The following is a 27,795-nucleotide window of genomic DNA, read 5'->3' as shown; positions in this document are numbered from 1 at the left end:
GCGGCCAGTTGTGGGCTGGACACCAGGTGGGGACATCATGTGGGTGGAGGGACGTGGGGTCCGAGCCTCGGCGCTGCCTCTTTCCTGCGAGCCGAGGGTTGTGAATGGTGCTTGAGTGAAGTGGGCCCAGAGTGAGCCCCTGTCAATTGCTGGGACTTCCCTGTTGACCGTGCCCTTGTGCCCGGCAAGGGGTGTTTGCAAACCCCTCCCAAGGCCGGGCACGGAAGCCCTTGGTCCAGGTGCTTCCCGGAATGGAAAATTCTCTTCTCCACTAGAAAATCACATGAGGCGGGGTTGAGTTTCGAATATTCAGGATGGGGAGCAACCCTCCCACGCTAGGAGAGACACCAGACGGAGATAAAGCTTTGATTATTTGCCAGTCCCAGGTCTGCGGCCTGAAGGCGCCCCCGAGGCAGAGATGAAAGGTTGGATGATTTATGGGGTCCTGGTCAGGAATGCAGGAGACAGAGACGGACCCGCGGCCACCACCTTCACTGGGCCCAGAGCGTTATCCCATCCTGTTTCCGGCAATTCTCACCGGTGGTTTAGAGCGAGCAGGGAGGGTTTCCGGGAGGCTGCAGTGTGACCAACAGAGGGTCCCTGCGGGTCATCGCCGGGAACAGAGGCACAAACCTGGGAGCCCGGGACACAGGTTTCCAACAGCACCGGGCAGCCGGCGGCTCACGGGGCCTCAGGCCGGGCCGTGACGGGCTGAGATCACAGCTGCGTGAGCCGAGACTGGAGGCCACGTGATCTCATCCGCAGGTGCGATTCCCGAAGCTGCTGTGTTCTGAGCTGTCACTTCTTTAAAACCGTCACCAGGCCGGGCGCGGTGGCTCACGCCTGCAATCCCAGCACTTTGGGACTGAGCCTAGTTCAGGAGTTGGAGACCAGCCTGGACAACATGGTGAAACCCCGTCTGTACTAAAATACAAAAAAAAAAAAAAAAAAAAAACTGGGCGAGGCAGCGTGCACCTGTAGTCCAAGGTACTCGGGAGGCTGAGGCAGGAGAATAGCGGGAACCTGGGAGGCAGAGGTTGCCGTGAGCCGAGATCGCGCCATTGCACTCCAGCCTGGGTGACAGAGCCAGACTGTCTGAAAAGAAAAAAAAAGAAAAGGAAGTTACAATAACCCAGAGAGAAACTTCAAACGGGACCCTGATGAAAGAATCTGCTGCTTTTATTTTTTTTGCTTGTGCAAACAGTAGCTGCTAATGTCAGAGGCGTTCAAACCGGAGCCGCTCCTTCTTGGGCTACTTTCCTGGGCTTCCCAGTCATAGGACCACATAAGAGGTTGACACGGATACAGGTCCCAAAGATCCTGCTGATAAAACAGGTTGCAGGGCCAGGCGCGGGGGCTCACACCTGTCATCCCAGCACTTTGGGAGGCCGAGGCGGGTGGATCACGAGGTCAGGAGTTCGAGACCAGCCTGGCCAACATGGTGAAACCCCGTCTCTACTAAAAATACAAAAATCAGCCGGGCGTAGTGGCGGCGCCTGTAGTCCCAGCTACTCCGGAGGCTGAGGCAGCAGAATCGCTTGAATCCAGGAGGTGGAGGTTGTGGTGAGCCGAGATCGCACCACCGCACTCCAGCCTGGGTGATGGAGTTACAGAGAGAGGCTATCTAAAAAAGAATAAAAATAAAAATAAAAATCCTGCCAAATTGTGATTGCACTAAACGCCATTCCAGTGCACACTTTGAAACGGGTAAGTTGACATTATATAATTTCACATTGCACGATTAAAACTAAATATGCAAACTGAATGCAAAATTCAGGGATTAAATTGCAAATTGAATGATTAAAAATAAGTATTGGCCGGGCGCGGTGGCTCAAGCCTGTAATCCCAGCACTTTGGGAGGCCGAGACGGGCGGATCACGAGGTCAGGAGATCGAGACCATCCTGGCTAACACGGTGAAACCCCGTCTCTACTAAAAAATACAAAAACTAGCCGGGCGAGGTGGCGGCGCCTGTAGTCCCAGCTACTCGGGAGGCTGAGGCAGGAGAATGGCGTGAACCCGGGAGGCGGAGTTTGCAGTGAGCTGAGATCCGGCCACTGCACTCCAGCCTGGGCCACAGAGCGAGACTCCGTCTCAAAAAAAAAAAGAGATTCTTTTCCTTTTTTTTTTTTTTTTTTTTTTTTACTTTATAAACATCTTTACTGGGGCATTTTTATTTTTATGTATTTATAATGATTATTTGTTGGAGAGACGGGACCTGGCTGTGTTGCCCGGGCTGGTCTCTAAATCTGGGCTCAAGCCATCCCCACACCTCGGCCTCCCCAGGTGCTGGGATGACAGGCGTGAGCCACTTCACCGGCCTGTTTGCGTTTTGAAAACAAGCTTGCATCACCTTTTAGATAACAATTAACTACAGATAACCTCAACGGACCCCAGCAGGAACTGGCGTCTCGGCTGCCCCTTTGAGGCCCTCGGCTGCCCCTGAGTGGGGGCCCTCTAGGCAGCCCCCAGGAACAGGTGGGGCCTGCATGGTAACCCCCAGAGACCCCCACCCCTGGCATCCTGCAGGGAGGGAGCTGGCGAGCCGGTCCAGGCAGGTCCCACAGGAAAAGACTGTTCTCCCTGGGCTTGAAACTGCTTTTGCAAAAACAATTTTTTTTGAGACTGAGTCTCGTTCTGTCCCCCAGGCTGGAGGGCGGTGGCGTGATCTCGGCTCACTGCAACCTCCGCCTCCCGGGTTCAAGCCATTCTGCTGTCTCAGCCTCCTGGCTGGCTCGGACCACAGGCACCTGCCATCACACTCGGCTAGTTTTGGTATTTTTAGTAGAGATGGGCTTTCGCCACATTGGCTAGGCTGGTCTTGAACTCCTGACCTTGTGATCCACCCCCCTCAGCCTCCCAGAAGTGGTGGGATGACAGGCGTGAGCCCCTGCGCCCGGCCCGCCAAAATCGTACGTGAGCACATCCGGACAGTGAAGGGGTCTGACCTCACTGAGTCCGTCTTGCTTCGAACCTCCCAGCTGTCCTTCCTCCCTCCAGGGTGTCGGCCACAGTGTCTTTGGGAGGAACTTGCTTTATAGTCGTTTAGCTTGGAAACAAAGACGATAATAGTCCCTTTCCCAAAGCAAACCTGCTTCTTGCCCGGGGACGAGACTGTGTTTACAGGACTAACAAATTAGCCGCTGGATTGGAAACGATGGATTCGGACTCAGGCCGCTGGATTGGAAACGATGGATTCGGACTCAGGCCGCTGAAGGCTCCAAGACTCTGGCCGTCCTCGAATTGCTCCTGGGGAGACATCCCTCTTGTGAAACCCACGGTCGTGCTGAGATATGTCCCCGCGCTGGACGGGGCAGCTGGTACCACGCAGACGACCAACCGGCTCCTCTGGTCTGTGGCCGCCACCCAGGAACTGACTCAGCGTTGAGTCCCTGTGACCTCATCTCTGACCCAGGCGATCAGCACTGCCCACTTTCTGACCCCCTAACCCACCAAATTGTCCCGGAAAACTCCCCTCCGGTGAGGAATAAGGACACGCCGGCTGCAATAGCAGCTCTGTGGTGGTGAGAAATCCCTCTGTCTACGCAGCCGGCGAGAGGGGAGCCCCTGGGGCGGTGACAGGAGAGACCAAGGAGGATAAAGGAAACCCAGCTCCGGGGGGCACCAGGTCACAGCCGTGGCTCGGGCAGGAACCCCAAGGTCAAAGGACAGCAGGTGCCGGCCTTGGAAGGGAGCGGCTCAGATTCCACAGAAGCCTCCAGCGTCGTCGTCCCAGGCACAGGCCGTGCTCCACGTGCCGGCGGTGGGAAGAACGGAGACGCCTTGCCAAGGCCGGGGCACGTCCATCGCCAGAGGGCACAGGTGCCAAGGGGCCCGGCCGGCCCAGAAGACAGGGCCCCGGAACCCCAGGTCCACATCACGGCCGGAGCTTGCCCAGAACCATTTTCCCTGTTGATTCCCAAGACGTTCTGTGCCCCAGAAAGCTGCTTGGAAACCCACACACAGTGTCACCCCAAAGCCCATCCCTGGACTTCATGAGCTGCGGCTCGAGACCCTATTGTTCATTTTTTTTTTTTTTTTTTTTGAGACCTAGTCTCATTCTATCTCTCGGACTGGAGTGCAGTGTTGTAATCTCAGTTCACTGCGGCTTCCGCCTCCCGGGTTCAAGCCATTCTCCTGCCTCAGCCTCCGGAGTAGCTGGGATGACAGGCACCTGCCGCCACACCCGGCTAATTTTTTTTTTTTTTTTTTGAGACGGAGTCTCGCTCTGTCACCCAGGCTGCAGTGCAGTGGCCGGATCTCAGCTCACTGTAAGCTCCGCCTCCCGGATTCACACCGTTCTCCTGCCTCAGCCTCCCGAGTAGCTGGGACTACAGGCGCCCGCCACTGCGCCCGGCTAATTTTTTTCTATTTTTAGTAGAGACGGGGTTTCACCATGGTCTCGATCTCCTGACCTTGTGATCCGCCCGCCTCGGCCTCCCAAAGTGCTGGGATTACAGGCGTGAGCCACCGCGCCCGGCCTAATTTTTGTATTTTTAGTAGAGATGGGGTTTCACCAGGTTGCCGAGGCTGGTCTCAAACTCCTGACCTTGTGATCCGCCCACCTCAGCCTCTCAAAGTGCTGGGATGACAGGCGTGAGCCACCGCGCCCGGCCAAAGTATTTTTTAAAGCTTTGTCTTGTGGTAAATCTCACAGCAGACGAAAGCAGCTCGATTCATACAATAACCTGGCGTTGGCCTCATGGTGGCAGCAGCGAGCAGCCGGGGCCTCCTGTGGTTCCTGCATCCGAGCTCCCGGACTCCCCACCCTCCTGTCCACCTGCCCGCCTCAGGGGATGGAGACAGGTGGATCACCTGAGGTCAGGAGTTCAAGAGCAGCCTGGCCCACGTGGCGAAACCTCGTCTCTACTGAAAATCCAAAAATTAGCCTGGCGATGGCTCACGCCTGTAAGCCCAGCACTTTGGAATGCAGGCTCCAGGGAGCATGGAGGGGAACAGGGTCTGTGGGGTGTAGGCGGGGGACACAGGATCTGTGGGGCATGGGAGGTGTGGCAATGCAAGCTCAGTGGGCCATGGAGGGGAACAGAGACTCGGTGGGGCAAGGGGGTGGGGGGTGAGGGGTGGAAGAGAGAGTCTGTGGGCCGCGGGTAGGACAGGAGTGGAAGAGGCTCCATGGGGCATGGGGGTAAGGGGACCCAGGTCCTGTAGGGTGGGGGAGACACAGGCTCCCTAAGTGTGTGTGGCTTTACGAGGCTCCACAGGGCATGGAGGGACCGAGGCTCCGTGGCGTGTGGGTCTGGTGGTTGAGCTGTCTGGGGAGCTGCCTGGGGAGCTGCCTGGGATCGAGGGCCCCGAGGGAGGCGTGGAGGGACCGAGGGTCCTAGGCTGCAGGTGTCGCAGAGGCTTTGAGATTGGGGACCCAGAAGGAGGGTCCCAGGCGCTTGGGCGGCCCGAGCTGCAGACACTGACGCTGTGCAGACGCCTCCTGGTCCTCAGAGATGGGCCCAGTCAAGGCCCACGAGGTCAGGAGTTGGAGAGGAGCCTTTGTCCCCGGGCTGCTGTAACAGATACGGCAAACCGAGAGCTTAAAACAGCAGAAGTGTACTCCCTCCCAGTTCCGAATGCCCCGATGGTGTCATTTCTTAAATGTGTTTGGCCTTCGTGTATCTTGGTATTTTCTGTGTGAAATGTCTTGTCAGATGGAGCCACCTTGGTCTCCAGATAGGCCGTGGGGCTGGGGACCTGGGCCACTCACTGGGCACCTGGCAGTAGCTGCTCTGGGCTGACCCCAGCTGACCCCGGGTGTAGGAATTGTCATATGTGTAGGGTGAACACACCAGCCACACGCTTCCTCCAAGGGCGCATTTATGGATCCACAAACCTATGCATGGCTTCTGGTTGGTGAGATACAGTAGCTTCCTTCATGCAAGGTTTCACTTTTATTTTTATTATTATTATTTTTTGAGACAGGGTCAGCCAAAATTCCATCCCCAGAGCCCCTAGGAGACCCTGGCTAAAGGGAGCCTCGAATGCTCTGGCTGGCCCTGGCTTCTGGGGAGAAGTGGTGGAGGTCTGCAGGGAGAACCCTGGGACCCTCGTGTCCCCAGACCAGGCATGGCCAGCGGGAAGCTCAGGGCAGGGGCACTCAGGGGAGCAGGTGCTGCTCAGAGACCTGGTGGCCCCCACTCTGCTCACAGGACACCTGCCTGCAACATCCCCCGCCCCAGCACAGAACTCCAGCCTTTTCCACAGCTGAACTCTGACCTGCCGCAGAGCCGTGCTGCCGAGAGTCCGGGAAGAGGCAGCCCTCCCGGGAGACCAAACGAGGTTCCTCAGCGGTGGGCACCACGCGGGACGTTCCAGGACCTCCGCGGCGGTTCCCGGGACACCAGCCGGGTGCATCATCCAAGCAGAGCTGCAGAAGCAACCAGGAGTTCCCCAGGAGATGAACAGATGAACAAATTCAGAACATCCGTGCAGGGGCCTTTGAAAACAGTATACTAAAAAATAGATAGGGCTTAAGGACAGTATCTCCAATTAAACTTTTAATAAACTCCCGTAGGCGCCAAGAAGGCGGGCAGATAAAAAAGAGCATAAAAACAAAAAAACTGAGTAAAAGGTTACATGTGAGAAAAGAAAGTTTGTTTTGCACTGCATTCTTTCTACTGACGTGTTTATAAAATATAAATAAAGTGAGGCGGAGGCTCTGAGGACGGCCCCCATGTTCTCTGTGTGTCTTTATCTTTTGTGTGTTCTTTCATTCTCCACGACCCCCGGCACAGACCCCAACACACCCGGGGCACGCATGAGGACACACACGGCATGGGAAACACACATGGGAGAGTGAACACGGGAGGACGCACACTCGCACACACTCGCACACTCGGGAGGGCGCACACGGGAGGAGGCACACAGGAGGACGCACTCCTGGGAGGGTGAACATGGGGGGGAAGCACACTTGGCAGGCACACATGGGAGGATCCACACGGGAGGACGCACACGGGAGGGTGCACACGGGAGGAGGCACTCCCAGGAGGGTGAACACAGGAGGATGCACACAGGAGGGCACGCGGGAGGACGCACACGGGAGGATGCACACAGGAGGACACACGGGAGGACACAAGGGAGGGCGAACGCAGGAGGGCACACGCGGGAGGGTACCTGGGCCAGCAGTGGAGTCATGGACCAAGTAAACGCAGTTGTCCACAGCAGAGAATAGGCTTCATCCATAGAAAGGTGTGAAACTCGGAGGCCTGCCACAGCACAGAGGAGCTTCGTAGACACCACGGCAGCGAGAGACGCCAAACACCAACAGCCACCTGTGCTGCGATTGTGTTGCCACGAGACGTCCAGAACGGACGAGTCGCTACACACAGGGCACAGGACACTGCTTGCCAGGGGCTGGAGACGGGGCGTGGCAGAGGCCCATAAAAGCAGGGGATCCTGGCCAGGCGCGGGGGCTCACACGTGTCATCCCAGCACTTTGCGAGGCCGAGGAGGGCGGATCACTTGAGGTCAGGAGTTCCAGACCAGCCTGGCCGACATGGCAAAACCTCATTTCTACTTAAAAAAAAAAAAAACAAAATTATGGAGGCGTGGTGGTGCACACCTGTCGTCCCAGCTACTCGGGAGACTGAGGCAGGAGAATTGCTTGAACCCAAGAGGGGGAGGCTGCAGTGAGCTGAGATCACACTGCTGCACTCCAGCCTAGGCGATCAAAAAAAAGAAAGAAAGAAAGAAAAAAGCAAAAAGCAGAGGATCCTGTGGAGGCGACGAGAACATCCTGGAACGAGATACAGGCACGGGTTACACCACACTGTGCTGCACAGAAAGGCACTCAGTTGGGCACTTTGCAGAGCTGCAGAGCCGGGCCCTGAGGCTCCCAGTCCGTGCACGTCCCCTCTGCAGGCCCCGGTCAACATGCAGTCGCCCGGGCCCCGTTCAACATGGAGTCACTCAAGCCCCATTCAAGATGGAGTTGCTCAGGCCCCGTTCATCATGGAGTCGCCCGGGCCCCGTTCAACATGGAGTCACTCAGGCCTCGTTCAAGATGGAGTCACTCAGGCCCCGTTCAAGATGGAGTCCCCGGGCCCCGTTCATCATGGAGTCGCCCGGGCCCCGTTCATCATGGAGTCGCCCAGGCCCCGTTCAAGATGGAGTCCCCGGGCCACGTTCAAGATGGAGTCGCCCAGGCCCCGTTCAACATGGAGTCGCCCGGGCCCCGTTCAACATGGAGTCACTCAAGCCCCATTCAAGATGGAGTCGCTCAGGCCCCGTTCATCATGGAGTCGCCCAGGCCCCGTTCAACATGGAGTCACTCAGGCCTCGTTCAAGATGGAGTCACTCAGGCCCCGTTCAAGATGGAGTCCCCGGGCCCCGTTCATCATGGAGTCGCCCGGGCCCCGTTCAAGATGGAGTCGCTCGGGCCCCGTTCAAGATGGAGTCGCCCGGGCCCCGTTCAACATGGAGTCGCCCGGGCCCCGTTCAAGATGGAGTCGCCCGGGCCCCGTTCAACATGGAGTCGCCCGGGCCCCGTTCAACATGGAGTCACTCAAGCCCCATTCAAGATGGAGTCGCTCAGGCCCCGTTCATCATGGAGTCGCCCAGGCCCCGTTCAACATGGAGTCACTCAGGCCTCGTTCAAGATGGAGTCACTCAGGCCCCGTTCAAGATGGAGTCCCCGGGCCCCGTTCATCATGGAGTCGCCCGGGCCCCGTTCAAGATGGAGTCGCCCGGGCCCCGTTCAAGATGGAGTCGCCCGGGCCCCGTTCAACATGGAGTCGCCCGGGCCCCGTTCAACATGGAGTCGCCCGGGCCCCGTTCATCATGGAGTCGCCCGGGCCCCGTTCAACATGGAGTCGCCCGGGCCCCGTTCATCATGGAGTCGCTGAGGCCCCGTTCATCATGGAGTCGCTGAGGCCCCGTTCATCATGGAGTCGCTGAGGCCCCGTTCATCATGGAGTCACTCAGGCCCCGTTCAAGATGGAGTCGCTCAGGCCCCGTTCATCATGGAGTCCCTCAGGCCCGTTCAAGATGGAGTCGCTCTTGTTCCAACGCCTCTGACAGGTTTTCACGGTGTAAGTCGTGGCTTCTTAATGAGCAACATGAATGGTGACATTGGAGTCTCCACTGTTGACAAAAAAACCAAACTGTAAAATATTTGAATAGGTTTTCTCCGAGCCAAATGTACAAGTGACCCTGGCCCGTGACAAATGTAGAAGTAACCTCGGGAGCCTCAGGAGGGTCTGAGAACACGTGCCCGGGTTGGCTGGGTTCCAGCCTGATTTTATACGTTCTGGGGAGACAGAAGTTATAAGCAGAGGCATAAACCAGTGTTGGGAAGGTGCATATTGGTTCTGCCCCGAGACGACGTCTCTCAAAGTGGAGACTTCTAAGTCATCGGTGGATTTTAAAGACACCCTAATTGGCAATTGGCTGAAAGAGTTAAGCTTTGCCTGAAAACTTGACGTCAGCATGAAGAAATGCTTGAGTTTAGATGAGGAGTTTTAGAAAGCAAACTTCCCCCACAACAGACGGCTTCGAGGGCCATTTTGAAGTACGTGAAAGAAATACGTTTCGGGGTGAAAGCCTTTGACGTATTTTAACGCCTGCTCTCTGTCATGCGATGCTATACTGTAGCCGGACGAGCCGCAGACAAAACTCCTCAGACACCGGATTAAAGAAGGAAGAGCTTTTTTATTTGGCCGGGAGCGTCGGCGGACTCGCGTCTTAAGAGCCGAGCTCCCTGAAGAAGAAATACGTGGCCGTTTTAAAGGCTTACAACTTTAAGGGATCCATGTAAAAGGGTCATGATAAATCAAGCAAGCATTGAAAATGTGATGGGGGGTACATGCATCAGCTAACAGAACAGAAAGTTTTCCAGTGCTTTCTCATACAATGTCGGGAATTTACAGATAACACTAGTAGTTTTGGTCAGCGGTTAATATTATTATTATTATTTTAACTGCCAGGGCCAGATGGTGGCGCCAAGGTCGTCTAACTATTTATCTTCTGTTTTTTTTTTTTTTTTTTTTTTTTTTAATACGGAGTCTCGCTCTGTCGCCCAAACTGGAGTGCAGTGGCCGGATCTCAGCTCACTGCAAGCTCCACCTCCCGGGTTTACGCCATTCTCCTGCCTCAGCCTCTCGAGTAGCTGGGACTACAGGTGCCCGCCACCTCGCCCGGCTAGTTTTTTGTATTTTTAGTAGAGACAGAGTTTCACCATGTTAGCCAGGATGGTCTCGATCTCCTGACCTCGTGATCCACCCGTCTCGGCCTCCCAAAGTGCTGGGATTACAGGCTTGAGCCACTGCGCCCGGCCTATCTTCTGTTTCTTTCCAACTTTTTGCTTTCTCCCCCTTCTCCTGTCTTATAAAGTAGGGAAAAGGGGAGACAGGGAAAAGCTGGGAAGGACAACAGGAGAAGTGGTGGTCTCATTCTATAATACTAGAGTCCGGTTGGAATTTGATATCTTATTGCTACAGCGAGTCCGTTGTGCCCACGTTACGATCTGTTTTCACACGAATGCTGGTCAGTTGTGCCTGAGTTCCAAAGGGAGGATGGTATCACGAGGCCTGTCTGACTCCCTCTTCCTGTCACAGCCTGAGCTACCTTTTCAGGTTCCTTTGGGATCCCCTTGGCCAGAAAGGGGGTCCATTCAGTCAGCTGAGGGGCTTAGAATTCTATGTTTGGTTTACACCAGTATCAGGAGGTTGTCTGAGAGACACCAGCCCCTCCCACCCCCGCAGGCACAGGCTGGAAAGCATCAGACCCCGGGCAGGCCGGCGCTCAGGTGCAGGGCGCTCAGGCCACGGCCACAGGGATGGTCCAGACGTGGCTCTCCAGCCGTCCTCGGACCACACACTGATTGAGGATTTCGGGGGTTCCGATGCAGACTCTAAATGTTGCCAGTCTGGTCTCTAAGGGTGTGTGTATTTTCTGGGGCCGCTCCAGCAAACAGGGCTTAAAAGATATTTATCCTCACGGTGCTGGGGGCAGAAGTCAGAGGGCCGTGCTCCCTCTCGAGGCTCTAGGGAAGGCTCCTTCCCGCCTCTCCCAGCTCCTTGGGGGCTCCAGGCGTCCCTGGGCGTGTGGCTGCCTCCCTCCAGTCCCTGCCTGTGTCTCCACGTGGCCTGCTCTCTGTGCGTTTTCTGTCTTTCCCTTCTCCGGTAAGGACACCACGCATTGGATTTATAGCCTACCCTACTCCTGGATGACCTCATCTCAGCTTGATTACATCTGCAAGTATCCTGTTTCCAAATAACGTCCTATATCTTTTGGGGATATCTTTAGGGCTTGTTTGCAAACGAGGCACGTGGCAGAATCTGGCCTGAGACTTGCTTTTAGGGCTCTCTAACTCTCCCCGTTGCACCATCTTCACGTGATTTTCCAGAGCACCCATGGGCTGCGTGTTGGCCCGCACAGAGCCCTGCTTGCTGTGAACGTCAGGACTTCCTGCGGGATCTCTTTAGGTCTGATCGGAAGCCCTTTGACTTGCGCCCTGACTGTGCTGGAGAATTCAGAGCCGGCTGGCTCCTTGCTTGTGGCCTGGGAGATTTGTGAACACGCTGTACCTTCAAGATGCCGCCTGGATCTTCCTGCTCCCTCCCTCGGGAGCCTCGCAGGGACGCCGTCTCGTTGTAATGTTTCAGTACAGCACCCACGAGAACTGCCGGGGAAGGGAAGACACCACAGGCCATAAACCACAGAAACTAGAGCTGAAGTGGCCCCACGTGGCCCTCAGTCAAGCGGTATCCAGATTCTTCACCCTGAGGCACTTTACCTTATTTTTTATTATTATTATTATTATTTGACATGGCATTTCACTCTTGTTGCCCAGGCTGGAGTGCAGTGGTGCGATCTCAGCTCACTGCAAGCACCTCCTCCCGGGTTCAAGCTATTGTCCTGCCTCAGCCTCCCCAGTTGCTGGGATTATAGGCTCCCATCACCACGCCCAGCTAATTTTTTGTATTTTTAGAGACAGGGTTTCTCCATGTGGGTCAGGTTGGCCTCGAACTCCCAACGTCAGGAGATCCGCCCACCTTGGCCTCCCACAGTGCTGGGATGACAGGCGTGAGCCACTGCGGCCGACCCCATCTTATTCTTTTTCTCTCACCAGGGACCCCGAATTTGGAACCATAATCACGTTTATTGACATCATGTTAAATTAAGCTTCCCACATTTATTAATAAAAAAAATCATTAGCCTGGCCTTTTTATTTTAATTTTACTTCATTTAATTTTGTTTTTTTGAGGCAGGGTCTCACTCCGTCACCCAGGCTGGAGTGCGGTGGTGCCATCGGGGCTCACCACAGCCTCCACCTCCTAGGCTCAAGCAATCCTCTTGCCTCAGCCTCCTGAGTATCTGGGGATTATAGGTGCACACCATCACACTCAGCTAATTAAATAAATTTTTTTTTTTTTTTAGCAGAGTTGGGGTCTCACCATGTTGTCCAGGCTGGTCTCAAACTTCTGAGCTCGAGTAATCCTGCTTTGGTCTCCCAAAGTGCTGGGATTACAGGGATAAGCTACCACACTCAGCTTTTATTTTGTTTAATGGAGGTAAAAACCAGATAATATAAAGTTAACCCTTCCGACTACTTTTTTTTTTTTTTTTTTTTTTTTTTAGACAGAGTCTTGCTCTGTTGCCCAGGCTGGCGTGCAGTGGTGCGATCTCAGCTCACTGCAACCTCCGCATCCCGGGTTCAAGCGATTCCCCTGCCTCAGCCTCCCGAGTAGCTGGGATTACAGGCGTAGGCCACCACGCCTGGCTAATTTTCTTGTATTTTAGTAGAGACGGGGTTTCACCATGTTGGCCAAGACGGTCTGGATCTCCTGACCTTGTGATCCACCTGCCTCGGCCTCCCAAAGTGCTGGGATGACAGGCGTAAGCCACCGCGCCCGGCCCCTTTAAACTATTTTTAAAGATACAATTCAGCAGTGTTAATCATATACGCATTGTTGTATAACAGATATTTACAACTTCTTCATCTTACGAAACAGAAACTCCGTCCTCATCGAACAAGGGCGCCCCATTCCCCCTCCCCCAGCCCCTGGCACTCACCATTCTACTGTCTGTGTCTATGGATTTGAGTCCTCCAGAGACCTCGTAGGAGTGGGGTCACACAGCGCTTTTGTGTCTGGCTTATCTCGTTACCCGCAGGTGAGTCCGTGTGGTAGCCTGTCTCACCATTCCTTCCTTTTTAGGGCTGATTCCTATTTCATTATATGTGAAGGGGTGGCCTGCCCCTCCACACCTGTGGGCGTTTCTCGTCAGGTGGGATGGGATTGAGAAAAGAAAGAGACACAGAGACAACGTATAGAGAAAGAAAAGTGGGCCCAGGGGACGGGCGCTCAGCATACGGAGGACGCACTGGTCTCTGAGTTCCCTCAGTATTTATTTATTTATTTATTTATTTATTTATTTATTTTTTTTTTTTTGAGACGGAGTCTCACGCTGTTGCCCAGGCTGGAGTGCAGTGGCGCGACCTCGGCTCACTGCAAGCTCCGCCTCCCGGGTTCCCGCCATTCTCCTGCCTCAGCCTCCTGAGTAGCTGGGACTACAGGCACCCGCCACTGCGCCCGGCTAGTTTTTTTGTATTTTTAGTAGAGATGGGGTTTCACTGTGGTCTCGAACTCCTGACCTTGTGATCCGCCCGCCTCGGCCTCCCAAAGTGCTGGGATTACAGGCTTGAGCCACCGCGCCCGGCCTCCCTCAGTATTTATTGATCATTATCTCTTTACCATCTCGGAGAGGGGAGAGGGGGATGTGGCAGGACAATAGGGTAACAGTGGGGAGAGGGTCAGCAGGAAAACATGCGAACAGAGATCTCTGTGTCATCAATAAGTTTAAGGAAAGGTGCTGTGCTTTGCTGTGCAAATACAAACATCCCACAAACATTTTCGTGCATTAAAGAGCAGCATTGCCACTAGCACGCACAGCTCACCTCCAGCCCTAAGGCGGTTTTCTCCTATCGCAGTAAATAGAACATACAATCGGGTTGTACACCAAGACGGTCCATTGCCCAGGGACCAGCAGGAGACTGAGGCCTTCCTGTGTCTCCACTGGCAAAGAGGCCTTCCTCTTTTACACTGTTGTTTCACGTGCAGAAATGTTTAACCTCAATGTTGGACCATCTGTCTGTTTTTGCTTTTGTTGCCTGTGCTTGTCTGGGCTTTTGAGAGGCCCGAGGTAAACGGCAGGCGTTCCTGTACCCAGTTCATAACACTGAGCCCAAAACAAAGGAAGCGACACAGTCATGAGCTAGTGTCTCGCCCTGGCAAGAATATGTATGACTTTTGCTGAGAATTTTCATTAATGTTTATTTTGACACAACTTCAGAGTTACATGAAGGCAACGATACGGTACAAAGAATTCCTTCCCATCGGGCATTCATATTCCCCAAAGGCTGGCAGTCCACACTGGCTTCACTCTGGATCAGAGCCAAGTGGAGGGACCACTGTGTCTGTGGGCTGGTTTCCTGGGGCTCTGTAACCAGTGCCCAGAAGCCGGGTGGGTACGTCAACAGGAATTTATCATCTCCCAGCCTCGGAAGTAGATGTTGAAGCCCTAACCCCAGTGCCTCAGAATGTGAGTGTACTTGGCCTCATAGTGTTAGCCCGAGGCTGTCAGAGTGTGCCCTAAAGCAACCTGCTGTTCTCGTGAGAGGGAAGAGGTGCCAGGGATACTTGGGCACAGTGAAAAGACCCTATAAGCACAGGCCAGATGGCGTCCGCAAGCCGAGGAGAGGGGCTTCGGGAGGAACCAGCCCGACTGAGGACACCTTGTTCTCAGACCTCAGCCTCCAGGACTGTGGGAAGGTAGTTTTCAGTGAAGCCCAGCCCTGAACACTCACACAGACGGGTACATTTACTGTCCCTATTCTTTTTTTTTTTTTTTTTTTTGAGACGGAGTCTCGCTCTGTGGCCCAGGCTGGAGTGCAGTGGCCAGATCTCAGCTCACTGCAAGCTCCGTCTCCCAGTTTACGCCATTCTCCTGCCTCAGCCTCCCGAGTAGCTGGGACTACAGGCGCTGCCACCTCGCCCGGCTAGTTTTTTGTATTTTTTAGTAGAGACGGGGTTTCACTGTGTTAGCCAGGATGGTCTCGATCTCCTGACCTCGTGATCCGCCCGTCTCGGCCTCCCAAAGTGCTGGGATTACAGGCTTGAGCCACCGCGCCCGGCGGTCCCTGTTCTTCTGCCAAGGAAACTGAGGCACAGAGAAGTTTAGGGAACTTGACCCATATGAGAGAACCAGTCATGGTCAAGCTTGGGTTGGAACAAACCACCCCTTTTGCAGCACTCACGCTCTTAGGCACTACACGTCTCCTTGGATACGCTGGAAAAACAGAATACTGCAGCACACCGCGAACACGCAACGTCACAGTAACAAAGGCGACACTGAGTCTTCAGCAACATGGGAATGCGTCAGAAGAGTACGGGGGTCTCTCATGGATGGCACGAATAGAAGACCCCTAGAAAGGAAGACACGGCTCAGCCCACCACCCTCAGGGGAAGGTGTTGGTTCTGCTCTACCTCCCAGTAGTATCCCACCTCCGACAGGGGAAGGCCTCAGTGCCTAGGAGACCTCAGTACCTGGAAAGTCTCAGTACTGAGGCGACCTCAGTATCCACGAGGTCTCAGTGCCTAGAAGGTCTCAGGACCTAGGAGACCTCAGTACCGAGGAGGTCACAACACCGAGGCGACCTCAGCACCGAGGAGGTCTCAGGACCTAGGAGACCTCAGTACCGAGGAGGTCACAACACCGAGGAGGTCTCAGTACCTAGGAGATCTCAGTGCCTAGGAGACCTCAGTACCTAGGAGGTCTCAGCACTGAGGAGACCTCAGTATCAACGAGGTCTCAGTACCTAAGAGATCTCCGTGCCTAGGAGACCTCAGTACCCAGGTCTCAGCACCGAGGCGACCTCAGCACCGAGGAGGTCTCAGTACCTAGGAGATCTCAGTGCCTACGAGACCTCAGTACCTAGGAGGTCTCAGTACCTAGGAGATCTCAGTGCCTACGAGACCTCAGTACCTAGGAGGTCTCAGCACCGAGGCGACCTCAGTATCAACGAGGTCTCAGTACCTCGGAGGTCTCAGCACCAAGGCGACCTCAGCACCGAGGAGGTCTCAGTACCTAGAAGGTCTCGGGACCTAGGAGGTCTCAGCACTGAGGCAACCTCAGCACCGAGGAGGTCTTAGTACCTAGGAGATCTCAGTGCCTAGGAGACCTCAGTACCTAGGAGGTGTTAGCACCGAGGCGACCTCAGCACCGAGGAGGTCTCAGTACCTAGGAGATCTCAGTGCCTAGGAGGTCTGAGCACCGAGGCGACCTCAGTACCGACGAGGTCTTAGTACCTAGGAGATCGCAGTGCCTAGGAGGTCTCAGTACCTAGGAGGGCTCAGGACCTAGGAGGTCCCAGCACCAAGGCGACCTCAGTACCGAGGAGGTCTCAGGACCTAGGAGACCTCAGTGCCTACGAGACCTCAGTACCTAGGAGGTCTCAGCACTGAGGAGACCTCAGCACCGAGGAAGTCTCAGTACCTAGGAGATCTCAGTACCTAGCAGGTCAAACTGAGAGACGAAACGTGGAAGGGAGGTTGTCACGGGCTGGGGGAGGCGGAGTGGAGAGCTGTTCATGGAAAGATGTGAACGTTCTGCAGACCGACGGTGGTGCCGGGCGCACCACGCCAATGTGCTCAGAGTCCCACCGACCTGCGCCCTGAAGAAGGCCAGCATGGCCAACTCCGTGTTCTGTACACTGCGCCACAGGAGGGAACAGAGCCGTCGGGAGAGAGGGAGGGAGAGGAGCGAGCGCGCCAGCCCCGCCCCGCCGCGCAGCCCCGTCCAGGCCCCGCAGCTCGCGCAGGGTCGGGTGTCCCCGGGCCGGCTCCCCCCGGGGCTGGGCCGCTGCGGGAACGGGGTTGGGCCAAGGCAGCCGCGGGTGGCAGCAGCAGGCGCGGTGCGGGCTGGGCCGGGCTCCGTGGGCCCCTCCGCCGCCCTCTCGGTCCGCACGAGGGCCCCACTCGGGCTCGGCCGGGCTCCGGGGATGCGGCCTGGGGTCCGGGGGCCGCGAGCCTCCGCCGCTCCTCAGCCTGGCGGGCCCGGGCGCTGGCTGGAGCCGCAGGTGCGCGTCAGGGGCCGGGCTGGGCGCCGAGGCCCGCAGAGGAGCGCAGAACACGGGCTTGGGCCCCGCGCAGAGGCCGCCAGGGGGCCGCGGTGCGCCTCCCACCCGGTCACCTCGGTGCCAGCCCTGCGGCCTCAGGGTAGGCGGACCCACGGCCCTCCACGCCCTCCCTCGCTCGCGTCCTGCCCGGCTGGGAACTCCGCGGGGTCCCGCCGAGTCGGGGACGGGCCGCCGCAGCGCAGCAGCTCACCTCTGCGGTCTTCCCTCACTCAGCTCTTCGCCTTCAACCGCTTCGGCTCTTTTCGTCACCCCTCTTTACTCCTCGTTCCTCTTCGTCACTTTCCGTCATCTCCGATTAGGCTCGGCCTGCTTCAGCTCGCCAGTTCGCCTTCCTCTTTGTCGCCCTCGGATCATTTCCGTGACTCTTCGTCAGTATCCGTCAGTCCCGGTCCCTGTCCGTCCATTCTCGCCACTTTCCGTCGCTCTCCGCCGCCCTTCAGCTCCGCTCGGCTCTTCTCCGTCAGGCATCGTCTACGTTCGTCGCTTTCCGTCGCTCCCCGTCGCTCCCCGTTCATTCTCCGTCACTCTGCGTCACTCTCCGTCAGGCATCGTCTACCTTCGTCACTCCCCGTCACTCTCCGTCGCTTTCCGTCGCTCCCCGTTCATTCTCCGTCACTCTGCGTCACTCTCCGTCAGGCATCGTCTACCTTCGTCACTCCCCGTCACTCTCCGTCGCTCCCCTTCGCTCCCCGTCGCTCCCCGTTCATTCTCCGTCACTCTGCGTCACTCTTCATCAGGCATCGTCTACCTCCGTCACTCTCCGTCGCTCTCCGTCGCTCCCCGTCACTCTCCGTCACTCTCCGTCAGGCATCGTCTACCTTCGTCGCTCCCCGTCGCTCCCCGTCCATTCTGCGTCACTCTCCGTCAGGCATCGTCTACCTTAGTCACTCTCCGTCGTTCCCCGTCGCTCCCCGTCACTCTCCGTCACTCTCCGTCACTCTCCGTCACTCTCCGTCAGGCATCGTCTACCTTCGTCACTCCCCGTCACTCTCCGTCGCTCCCCTTTGCTCCCCGTTGCTCCCCGTTCATTCTCCGTCACTCTGCGTCACTCTTCATCAGGCATCGTCTACCTTCGTCACTCCCCGTCACTCTCCGTCGCTCCCCTTCGCTCCCCGTTCATTCTCCGTCACTCTCCGTCAGGCATCGTCTACCTCCGTCACTCTCCGTCGCTCCCCGTCACTCTCCGTCACTCTCCGTCAGGCATCGTCTACCTTCGTCACTCCCCGTCACTCTCCCTCGCTCCCCGTTCATTCTCCGTCACTCTGCGTCACTCTTCATCAGGCATCGTCTACCTCCGTCACTCTCCGTCACTCTCCCTCGCTCCCCGTTCATTCTCCGTCACTCTCCGTCAGGCATCGTCTACCTTCGTCACTCCCCGTCACTCTCCCTCGCTCCCCGTCGCTCCCCTTCACTCCTCGTAGCTCCCCGTCGCTCTCCGTTCATTCTCCGTCACTCTCCGTCAGGCATCGTCTACCTCCGTCACTCTCCGTCACTCTCCGTCGCTCCCCGTCACTCTCCGTCACTCTCTGTCAGGCACTCCGCGTCGCTCCCCTTCGCTCCCCGTCGCTCCCCAAAGCTCTCCGTTCATTCTCCGTCACTCTCCGTCACTCTCCCACAGGCATCGTCTACCTTCGTCGCTCTCCGTCACTCTCCGTCGCTCCCCTTCGCTCTCCGTCGCTTCCCGTTCATTCTCCGTCACTCTCCGTCAGGCATCGTCTACCTTCGTCACTCTCCGTCACTCTCCGTTCATTCTCTGTCACTCTCCGTCACTCTCCGTCGCTCCCCGTTCATTCTCCGTCACTCTTCGTCAGGCATGGTCTAACTTCGTCACTCTCCGTCACTCTCCGTCACTCTTCGTCAGGCATCGTCTAACTTCGTCACTCCCCCACTCTCCGTCGCTCTCCGTCGCTCTCCGTCACTCTCCGTCAGGCATCGTCTACCTTCGTCACTCTCCGTCGCTCTCCGTCACTCTCCGTCAGGCATCGTCTACCTTCGGCACTCTCCGTCGCTCTCCGTCACTCTCCGGCTGCTCCCTTCCCCGCACGCCGGCTGCAGAAAGCCTCATGGCCTTTGCCTGCTGTAGCCCTTCTCCGTCCCTCTCCGGTGCTGCTGTCTCTGTGAGTCCCGGGTGATTTCTGCTCGGCCGGTGACTCTGTCTTCCTCCCTTCGCTTCTGGGAGAGTGGCCTGAGCCCTCCCGAGACGCCTCTCCCCGCTACCCGGCCTGACGGATGGTGAGGAGCGGGGGTCTGGGGGTGGTCCCGAGGGGAGAAGCGGGGGTCTGGGGGTGGTCCCGAGGGGAGGAGCTGGGGGTCTGGGGGTGGTCCCGAGGGGAGGAGCCGGGGGTCTGGGGGTGGTCCCGAGGGGAGGAGCTGGGGGTCTGGGGGTGGTCCCGAGGGGAGAAGCGGGGATCTGGGGGTGGTCCCGAGGGGAGGAGCCGGGGGTCTGGGGGTGGTCCCGAGGGGAGGAGCCGGGGGTCTGGGGGTGGTCCCGTGGGGAGGAGCGGGGGTCTGGGGGTGGTCCCGAGGGGAGGAGCCGGGGGTCTGGGGGTGGTCCCGAGGGGAGGAGCTGGGGGTCTGGGGGTGGTCCCGAGGGGAGTAGTGGGGGGGTCTGGGGGTGGTCCCGAGGGGAGTAGCGGGGGGGTCTGGGGGTGGTCCCGAGGGGAGGAGCTGGGGGTCTGGGGGTGGTCCCGAGGGGAGAAGCGGGGGTCTGGGGGTGGTCCCGAGGGGAGGAGCCGGGGGTCTGGGGGTGGTCCCGAGGGGAGGAGCTGGGGGTCTGGGGGTGGTCCCGAGGGGAGGAGCCGGGGGTCTGGGGGTGGTCCCGAGGGGAGAAGCGGGGGTCTGGGGGTGGTCCCGAGGGGAGGAGCTGGGGGTCTGGGGGTGGTCCCGAGGGGAGAAGCGGGGATCTGGGGGTGGTCCCGAGGGGAGGAGCTGGGGGTCTGGGGGTGGTCCCGAGGGGAGAAGCGGGGATCTGGGGGTGGTCCCGAGGGGAGGAGCTGGGGGTCTGGGGGTGGTCCCGAGGCGGAGGAGCGGGGGGTCTGGGGGTGGTCCCGAGGGGAGGAGCGGGGGTCTGGGGGTGGCCCCGAGCGGAGGAGCGGGGGTCTGGGTGTGCTTTGCATGGGGTCTCCCTGTGGTCCGGAGGGTGGAGCAGGGGGTCTGGGGCTGGTACTTATGAGAGGGACAGGGCTGTTTCTGTTTTTGGTCCGTTTCCCATCTGTCCTCGTGATCCGGACAGGTGGGGCATAATGGGAGGGTCAAGGTGAGGGGAAGGAAGGCGTGGCGGCCTGGTCCCGAGGGGCAGGAAAGGGGTTCGTGGTGCGGTTCTGACGTGTGACCCCATCCACAGGAGAATGGACACCTCAGACTCTCCCATCCCTGGCCATTGGTGTGGCCCAGGAGCTGCCTTCCCTGGCTGTGTTCGAGGCTCATTGGAGGGAACTTCGCTTTCATTGTGGGAAATTTTTGAAAAGTCTCTTACAGATTTCAGTGAGTTCAAAGCCGCCCGTGCTCAGACGTAGGTCCGTTCTTCGCCTAGCTTCACTCTAGCCTGCCGAAAGGAAATGGTAATAGAGCTGGAAAAGGTGTCCTGGGGTTGATTAGAGGATTTTCCGTTTCATCTTGGAAAGGGATATTGACGGGAGGCCAGAACTTCTAGATCCTCTTCAATTTCAAGAAATACTTTAAAGCCTGGACAATATCGGGAGGCCTTATCTCTACAAAATAAAAATGGAAAAATCAGCTGGGTGCGATGGCACACTCCTGTGGTCCCACCTTCTCTGGAGGATGAGGTGGGAAGATCACGAGCTTGGGAGGCTGAGGCTGCAGTTAGCTGTGATTGTGCCAGTGTACTGCAGCCTGGGTGACAGAGCAAGACGCTGAAAAAAAAAAAAAAAAAAAGGGAAGGAGGGAGGGAGGGAGAGAGGAAGGAAGGAAGTAAACAAATGGCTCAGGCTCAGAGAGCTGTGTGTGGCCCCCAGCTCCCACCCCCACCAAAGGGCCTGCAAACCCACAGGGGGGCAGGTTGTCTTTAGCTGGAACCACAGGGACGGGGGGCCCTGAACTGTAGGGGTTGGGGTTAGGGTTAGGCTTTGAGGTTTGGGGTTATAGAATATAGATGGGTTTGGTCCTGGGAAAATTCCAGGTCTGGGTTTTGTGGTCGGGGGTTGGTCTCCGGTGAGATGCGACATGTTTACAGGGTTTGTGAGGTATGTACAGATGTGTACGGTGCTGTTGTTGGAATGTGTTCTCCAGATTTCATGTGTTGGCAATTTTGTGTTCCTTTTTTTTTTGAGATGGTGTCTCGCCCTGGCATCTGTCACCCAGGCTGGAGTGCAATAGTGTGATCTCAGCTCACTGCAGCCTCTGCCTCCCAGGTTCAAGCCATTCTCGTACCTCAGCCTCCCAGCGGCTGGCATTGTAGCAGGACAAGCCAGAGACAAAATTCCTCAGACACCAGGTTAAAGAAGGAAGGGCTGTATTCGGCCAGGAGCACTGACAGACTTGCATCTTAAGAGCTGAGCTCCCCGAAAAGGAAATTCCTGGTGCTTTTAAGGGCTTACGACTCTGAGGGGTTCACGTGAAAGCATTGTGATAGCTTAAGCAAGTGCGGGGAACGTGACGGGGGGCTGCATGCATCAGATAACAGACCAGAGAGTTTTACGGTGCTTCCTCATATGATGTCTGGAATTTACAGATAACACAAGTAGGTTAGGTCAGGGGTTAATATTATTATTATTATTTTCAACCACCAGGGCTGGGTGGTGGCCTCATGTTCGTTTAGCTATTTATCTTACTTCTGTATTTTTTTTTTAAACGTTTTGCTTTCTCCCTTTTTCCTTGTTTTATAAACTAGGAAAGTGGGGGTGGGGAAGGGCAGGGCAGCAGGAGAACTGGTGGTCTCCTTCCTGAGGATTACAGGCACCAGCCTCATTCCTGGCTATTTATTTATTTTTGTATTTTTAGTGGAGATGGGGTTTCACCATGTTGGCCAGGCTGGTCTTGAACTCCTGACCTCAGGTGATCACCCTCCTCGGTCTCTCAAAGTGCTGGGATTAAAGGGACGAGCCACCGGGCCTGGCCATGTGTTGGCAACTTAATCCCCAAATTCATGTGCTGATTGGAGATGTGGCCTTTGGGAGATACTTAGGATTACATACGGTCATTAGGGTGGGTGCCCAGTATTGGGACTGGTGGCTTTATGAGACAAGGAAGACAGACTGGAGTGGACAGACACTCTCTCTCACCCTCCCCTCCCCCGCCATGAGTGGACACGCTCTCCCTCCCCTTCCCCGCCCGCACACTCTTGCCCTCCCCTCCCCCGCCATGAGTGGACACGCCGACCCACCCCCACCACCATGTGCCGCCCTCACGGGACTGGGATGCTCTGGTCCTTCCCAGCCGCTAGAACTGGAAGAAATACGTTTGGTTTATGATCTGCTCTGTGGTATTCTGTTACAGCAACAGAAAATGGACTAAGACACATGGTTTATAGGTTTTGGGTTTGGGGTTTTTAGGGTGTGGGCAGGAGTACCAGGCAGGGGTTAGGGAATAGGGTTAGTGTCAGTTTTAGGGTTGGGGGGAGGCAAAAGAGGCCACGGTCAGAATCAGAGCCAAGACTGGCTCAGAGCTTAGTATCCGGAGCCACCTCGTTGTAGCCTCCGTCGCCTCCTCCAATCTCAAACAATTCCACAGCTTCGAAAACCTCAAGTAAGGGCTTCCTGGAACGTGTCCACTGTAACCACCAGGTTTTCCAGTATGTTGTTTACACCCTGTAACCCTGTTACCTAGAACACTTCCCAGCAATCTTTAAGTTCTTCACCAGCACTCTGAGTACATCCAAAAGGCCAAGATGCTTTTTCAGGGGCGAATGTCACTGCTTTTTACAGAAGAACGCAAAAGGCAGGTTTGCAACTCTAAGTCTTTCTGCAAATGATGAAGCGTGTTACCTACTTCACTCGTTGCTGTGATGCATTTTCAGTTCTAGGTTCTCTTGGTTTTTGTTGTTTTTTCTGTGTGAACTCGACATCACTCACTCACTCTGAATGACAGAATAAAAGACATTGGTCATCATATCATATTTGGAAGGACAATCACAGCCATGAGACACAAAGCACTCGCAGCCCTGGGCCCAGGCCCCTGTCACACGCAGCTGTCAGGGCCTGAATGGTCCTGAATGGGCCGTGCGCACCGCGGAGCCCCCACGCCAGGAGACCCCAAACTGCACCCGAACAGGCTTAAGCTGAGTGTGGCCTCCATGCCCGGGTTTGCCCTGATGCCCTGAGCCCACGTGGTGTACGGCCAACTCCTCTTTCTCCGCCCCTGACTGGCCCTTGCTTTGCAGACACGCTTGTCTGCGTAGGGCCTGGTCTTCGTTCTGTGGGAAGGACTGACTTGCAGGAGAGGACCGGCAGGAGGAGGAGCAGAGCGGGGCACCCGTCTGCCCTGCCCAGCCCCTCTGGTGGCCTCGGGCACTGCACACTGACTTCGCAAACCCTCGCTCTGCTTCTGGGCTGCAGGCAGGTAACAATGAGGTCTCCAAGCTACTGCCCCGACTGAGCCTCTCAACCACCCCTTCTGTCCCGTGACAGCCCTTCCCTCTCCAGCCCTGGCCTCCCGATTGTTCCTCCTGGAGCCAGCGTTGTAGTTGAACATTTGGGTGGGGGTGGCGACCTGCCCAGGAGCATACCCCAGTCAGGTGGGGCAGCCTCAGACACAGCCCCCAGCCCCCTGTCGCCATAGACCCAGTTTCCAGGCACTCAGGGCACAGTGGCCCGAGAACCCATAGCTGGGGAAAGGTCTCTCATGACGGGGCTCAGCTCCATCCCCAAACTACAGCCCCACCCTGGGGTGTCTGTGGTGATGGCAAACCAACCACAGATTTTGGGGGTACGACTGCTCACTTTGCCATGATATCTCCTCCCACGTGCCCCCGGCCTGGTGAGCAGACTGGTGGAGAGGGGAGGCCTGAGTCCTAGGGGTGGGTGGGCTGCAGGCAGAGCTGGGGCTGGATGGACGGTGAGTGGTGAGATCTCAAGATACAGAAGGGGCTCCTGCCAGGAACTGGGTCAACAGGGACCAGGGCGACAGAGACGGGACTCCCTAGCTGAGAAAGACCTTTGTCCACAAAATGTTGGCACCAGGACCTAACAATGAAAACAATAAGATAAATAACAGTACAAAAAGGCAATCAGCAGAGCAGCTCAAGGCACTGGAACAAGGACTTGTGTGACCCAGAGACAGCAGATCTCAAAGATAGAAGATGCAGGTCCCCAAATCCCCACAGGGGAACTGGGTTTCAGACCAGAAACTCACGTAGGGGGCTGTCCCGGGTCCCTAAAGCCCCACATGTGATAGCAGCTTCTGTTACTTAAGCCACACATCCTCCTTCTCTTCCCACAAGATCAGAACTTCCTGGGGGTTGAGGAGCCTCACACCCATCTCAGATTCCCTCTCCCTACTCCTCCCACCCAGGTGTCCTCACAGGACTGGGCTCTGAGCAGAAGGCTGGGTGGGACCCTGGGGGAGGATCCGGAAGGAGGCAGCTCTTCCTGGTCCAGGTGTGGGGCCTGCCTGTGGATGGCTGGAGCCCGTTGTTTTGGGCAGGAGGTGGCTGCAGGGCGGAGGCTGCTGGAGGGAGGGCTGGGGGCAGAACGTCGGAGGCAGGGCCCGAGATGGGCTCACTCACCGGCTGTGGCCATCGTGCTTTGGCGTGTGTGGCTCCTCTGCCTCCTATCTTGAGCTCCTGTTGTGTTGGGTTAGGGTCAGGGTCAGGGTCAGGATCGGGGTTAGGGGTTACGGTCAGGGTCGGGGTCAGGGGTTAAGGGTTAGGGTCGGGGTTAAGGGTCAGGGTCAGGATCGGGGTTAGGGGTTATGGTCAGGGTCGGGGTCAGGGGTTAAGGGTCAGGGTCGGGGTTAGGGTCAGGGTCAGGATCGGGGTTAGGGGTTATGGTCAGGGTCGGGGTTAGGGGTTATGGTCAGGGTCGGGGTCAGGGGTTAAGGGTCAGGGTCGGAGTTAGGGTCAGGGTCGGGGTTAGGGTTGCTAGGGTCAGGATGGGGGTTGGGTTAGGGTTGGGGTCAGGGTCAGGGCCAGGGTCGGGGTCAGGGCCAGGGCCAGGGTCAGGGCCAGAACCAGGGCCAGGGCCAGGGTCAGGGTCAGGGTCTGGGTCAGGGTTAGGGTTGGGACAGGGCGTCATCCCTCAGCTCACCTGAGACAAACACCTATATGATTGCTTCCTCTGCCCTGTGTAAAATGCAGCTTCACTGAGCCACACTAAGGAGTAAGTCACTATTCCTCTACCCCCACTCACAAGTCAATTGTGTATTCACCGAAAGGCTTATGAAAGACTCAAAACAAGGCCGGGCGCGGTGGCTCACGCTTGTAATCCCAGCACTTTGGGAGGCCGAGGCGGGCGGATCACAAGGTCAGGAGATCGAGACCACGGTGAAACCCCGCCTCTACTAAAAATACAAAAAAATTAGCCGGGCGCGGTGGCGGGCGCCTGTAGTCCCAGCTACTCAGAAGGCTGAGGCCGGAGAGACTGCGTCTCAAAAAAAAAAAAAAAAAAAAAAAAAAAAAAAAAAGACTCAAAACAATGCAATCCTTTGTCTCTTGTCCACCTATAACCTGGAAGGCCCCCACCTTTGTGTTTTCCTGCCTTTCCAGATGGAACCAATGTACACCTTACACCTACTGACTGATGTCTTATGTCTCCTTAAAATGTACAAAAATGTATAAAAGCAAGCTGCGCCCCAAGTACCTGGGGCACATGCTGTCAGGATCTCCTGAGGCTGTCACAGCACATCCTTAACTCTGGGAAAGTAAACTTTCTAAAAGGATTGAGACCTGTCTCAGATACGTTGGGTTCATACTATCAGTTGTGAACTCCAAGTATATCAACACCTGTCGATGGGTTCAGTGAGGGGCCTACTGTGTGTGACTTCAGTGGGGACTGGAACTGCATCTGTGACGACTTCCTGCCCCACAGTGCCCCTCCAAAACAGGAAAGTGAGCGCACACCTACTCCATATACACAGGTAGTTCTGCCGCTGGCAAGACCGCAGCATCCTCTCCACCCACTGCCTGTGTCTCAGCTCCGAGGCAATGGTGACCTGACCAGACACGTGGTGACACTGCTTGCTGATGCTTTGGAGCACAACCAGCACTTCCAGCACAATCCTGGGGCAGAAGAGGGTAGGAAAGGGTGTGCTGCAGAGCTCACGGAGCAGCTGGGGCCACCTGCAAACAGAGCCAGACTTGGAGCAGGCATCATGATCCTCACCTGTACCTCACTCTCCTTCTGTACCTGCAAGGCTGCGGCTTTCTGGGAGCCAGGGCTAGCTGCGTATCACTGGTGGGTCTGCAGGGACAACCGTGACATACGGCAAGTGTTAATTAAATACACTGAATTGTGGCAAACAGAATGTGACATTCACAGCCTCATCAGATGTGCCACGCTTTCACAGAGATTGTCAAAACTGATCTCATAATTCCTCTTGGAGTAGTAACAGTGGGATTCTAAGACTACTTTATAAAATCTAAAACATAGAAAATGTCTAAGTTTGCTATGCTAATCTGCAGAATCAATGTTTCAACAGTTGTCAGGATGTCCTGGAACTTACGTCTCAGTAGGAAGATGATCCAAGTCCTTTAAAACACAATGATTCTCAGGCACATGGTGATACAGCTCATCCGTCATTTTTGTAATTAAAGAGTGGCTGGCATTTGTTTCAGAATTATCTTCCAATCTGAAAAATAGAAAATATTTAAAGATACATGACAATTAAAATGCCCACATTAGTGCCCATGCACAATAATGGTTAATGGTTCACTGAGCAGCAACCTGACTGTGAATCTTAGTTTCCCCAAATATAAAATGTAAAAAGCCACCATCACGGGACAGTGGAGAAAGAAACGATGCCCTATGCCAAAAGCAAAGTCCAATGATGACTGATGACGAGACGATGAACCACCTGCATATTCCTCCTGCTGAACAAGTATGTCTGCTGTTGTCTACGATTCCAGAATGCATGCCTCCATCCCCACTTCTCTCCTGAGCTTCAGACCCATCTTTCTTTCTGCCTACTCAGTAGTTCTCATGGAAGCCATTGTCTACCTACAAAACCTGCCTCTCGTTCCATGTTCAGTCTCCACCAGGGCCCCAGGACAGCTGGAAGATCGCATTCAGCATCACTTGCAGCTCCTCACAGTCACCAAGGCCCAGAAATTCCTCCTTCCCCTTTTATCTTCCAACAGCCTAGCTAAAGAAGAAATGCTGCTGAAACTAACAGTACCAGACAAGCTTGATGTCAGCCAGGCCCCAGGATGCCACGTACCTGACTGCTTCTCAAGTGAGTTCTTTGGGGAAAGGCAGCAGAGCCCAAACCCTGATACTCTCCTCAAAGCTCAGCACCTGAGATGAAATGTTTTATTGACTTTGTAGATTTCACGGTAACTTCCTAGAAAATCTGTTTTTAGAATGTTATGGATGTTACATCACTCTCTAGAAAATATGTATCTATAAAATTATTACAAATTCTAAACATTTTAAAACCAGATGGTGGATGTCAGTTCTTCAGTACAGATGGGGGAAGGCTGGGGAAACTACCAGGGAATTGGTAGGGAGTGAACGTCTGGGGTGGCTATGACCATGTCCA

General features: G+C 55.9%; 5 long non-coding RNA genes across 20 annotated transcripts; 2 read left to right on the top strand and 3 right to left on the bottom strand.

Moving 5' to 3' along the window:
• Positions 1-354: 354 nt before the first annotated feature.
• Positions 355-17,374, bottom strand: LOC141409415 (uncharacterized). Of its 15 annotated transcripts, none has more exons than XR_012429985.1 (7): positions 17,336-17,374; positions 13,023-15,432; positions 11,534-11,628; positions 7,122-9,089; positions 6,225-6,444; positions 2,948-5,518; positions 1,162-1,624 (listed from the first exon to the last, which is right to left on the bottom strand). It is a non-coding gene; the product is annotated as an uncharacterized lncRNA (long non-coding RNA). The 15 variants fall into 15 exon arrangements; XR_012429990.1 differs by having other exon boundaries at positions 3,091-5,518; XR_012429987.1 differs by lacking the exons at positions 1,162-1,624; positions 2,948-5,518 and adding an exon at positions 16,520-16,719 and having other exon boundaries at positions 5,887-6,444; positions 13,023-13,215; positions 15,265-15,432.
• On the top strand, positions 3,758-6,599 carry LOC141409416 (uncharacterized). The gene is made up of 2 exons (XR_012430004.1): positions 3,758-3,869; positions 5,931-6,599. It is a non-coding gene; the product is annotated as an uncharacterized lncRNA (long non-coding RNA).
• Positions 17,375-17,641: 267 nt separating the features above from the next.
• Positions 17,642-19,286, bottom strand: LOC141409417 (uncharacterized). Its single transcript, XR_012430005.1, has 3 exons — positions 19,136-19,286; positions 18,297-18,619; positions 17,642-18,235 (listed from the first exon to the last, which is right to left on the bottom strand). It is a non-coding gene; the product is annotated as an uncharacterized lncRNA (long non-coding RNA).
• Positions 19,163-20,880, top strand: LOC102123414 (uncharacterized). Of its 2 annotated transcripts, none has more exons than XR_012429997.1 (2): positions 19,163-19,377; positions 20,613-20,880. It is a non-coding gene; the product is annotated as an uncharacterized lncRNA (long non-coding RNA). The 2 variants fall into 2 exon arrangements; XR_010584303.1 differs by having other exon boundaries at positions 20,489-20,880.
• Positions 20,881-22,609: 1,729 nt separating this feature from the next.
• On the bottom strand, positions 22,610-26,890 carry LOC102146553 (uncharacterized). Its single transcript, XR_012429996.1, has 4 exons — positions 26,761-26,890; positions 26,159-26,377; positions 24,827-24,883; positions 22,610-23,179 (listed from the first exon to the last, which is right to left on the bottom strand). It is a non-coding gene; the product is annotated as an uncharacterized lncRNA (long non-coding RNA).
• Positions 26,891-27,795: the final 905 nt, after the last annotated feature.

Source organism: Macaca fascicularis, chromosome X (assembly GCF_037993035.2).
Source record: "Macaca fascicularis isolate 582-1 chromosome X, T2T-MFA8v1.1".
Lineage (NCBI taxonomy): Eukaryota > Metazoa > Chordata > Mammalia > Primates > Cercopithecidae > Macaca > Macaca fascicularis.
The sequence above is the reverse complement of the archived record's forward strand: the minus strand, read 5'-3'. Positions and strand labels throughout refer to the sequence as shown.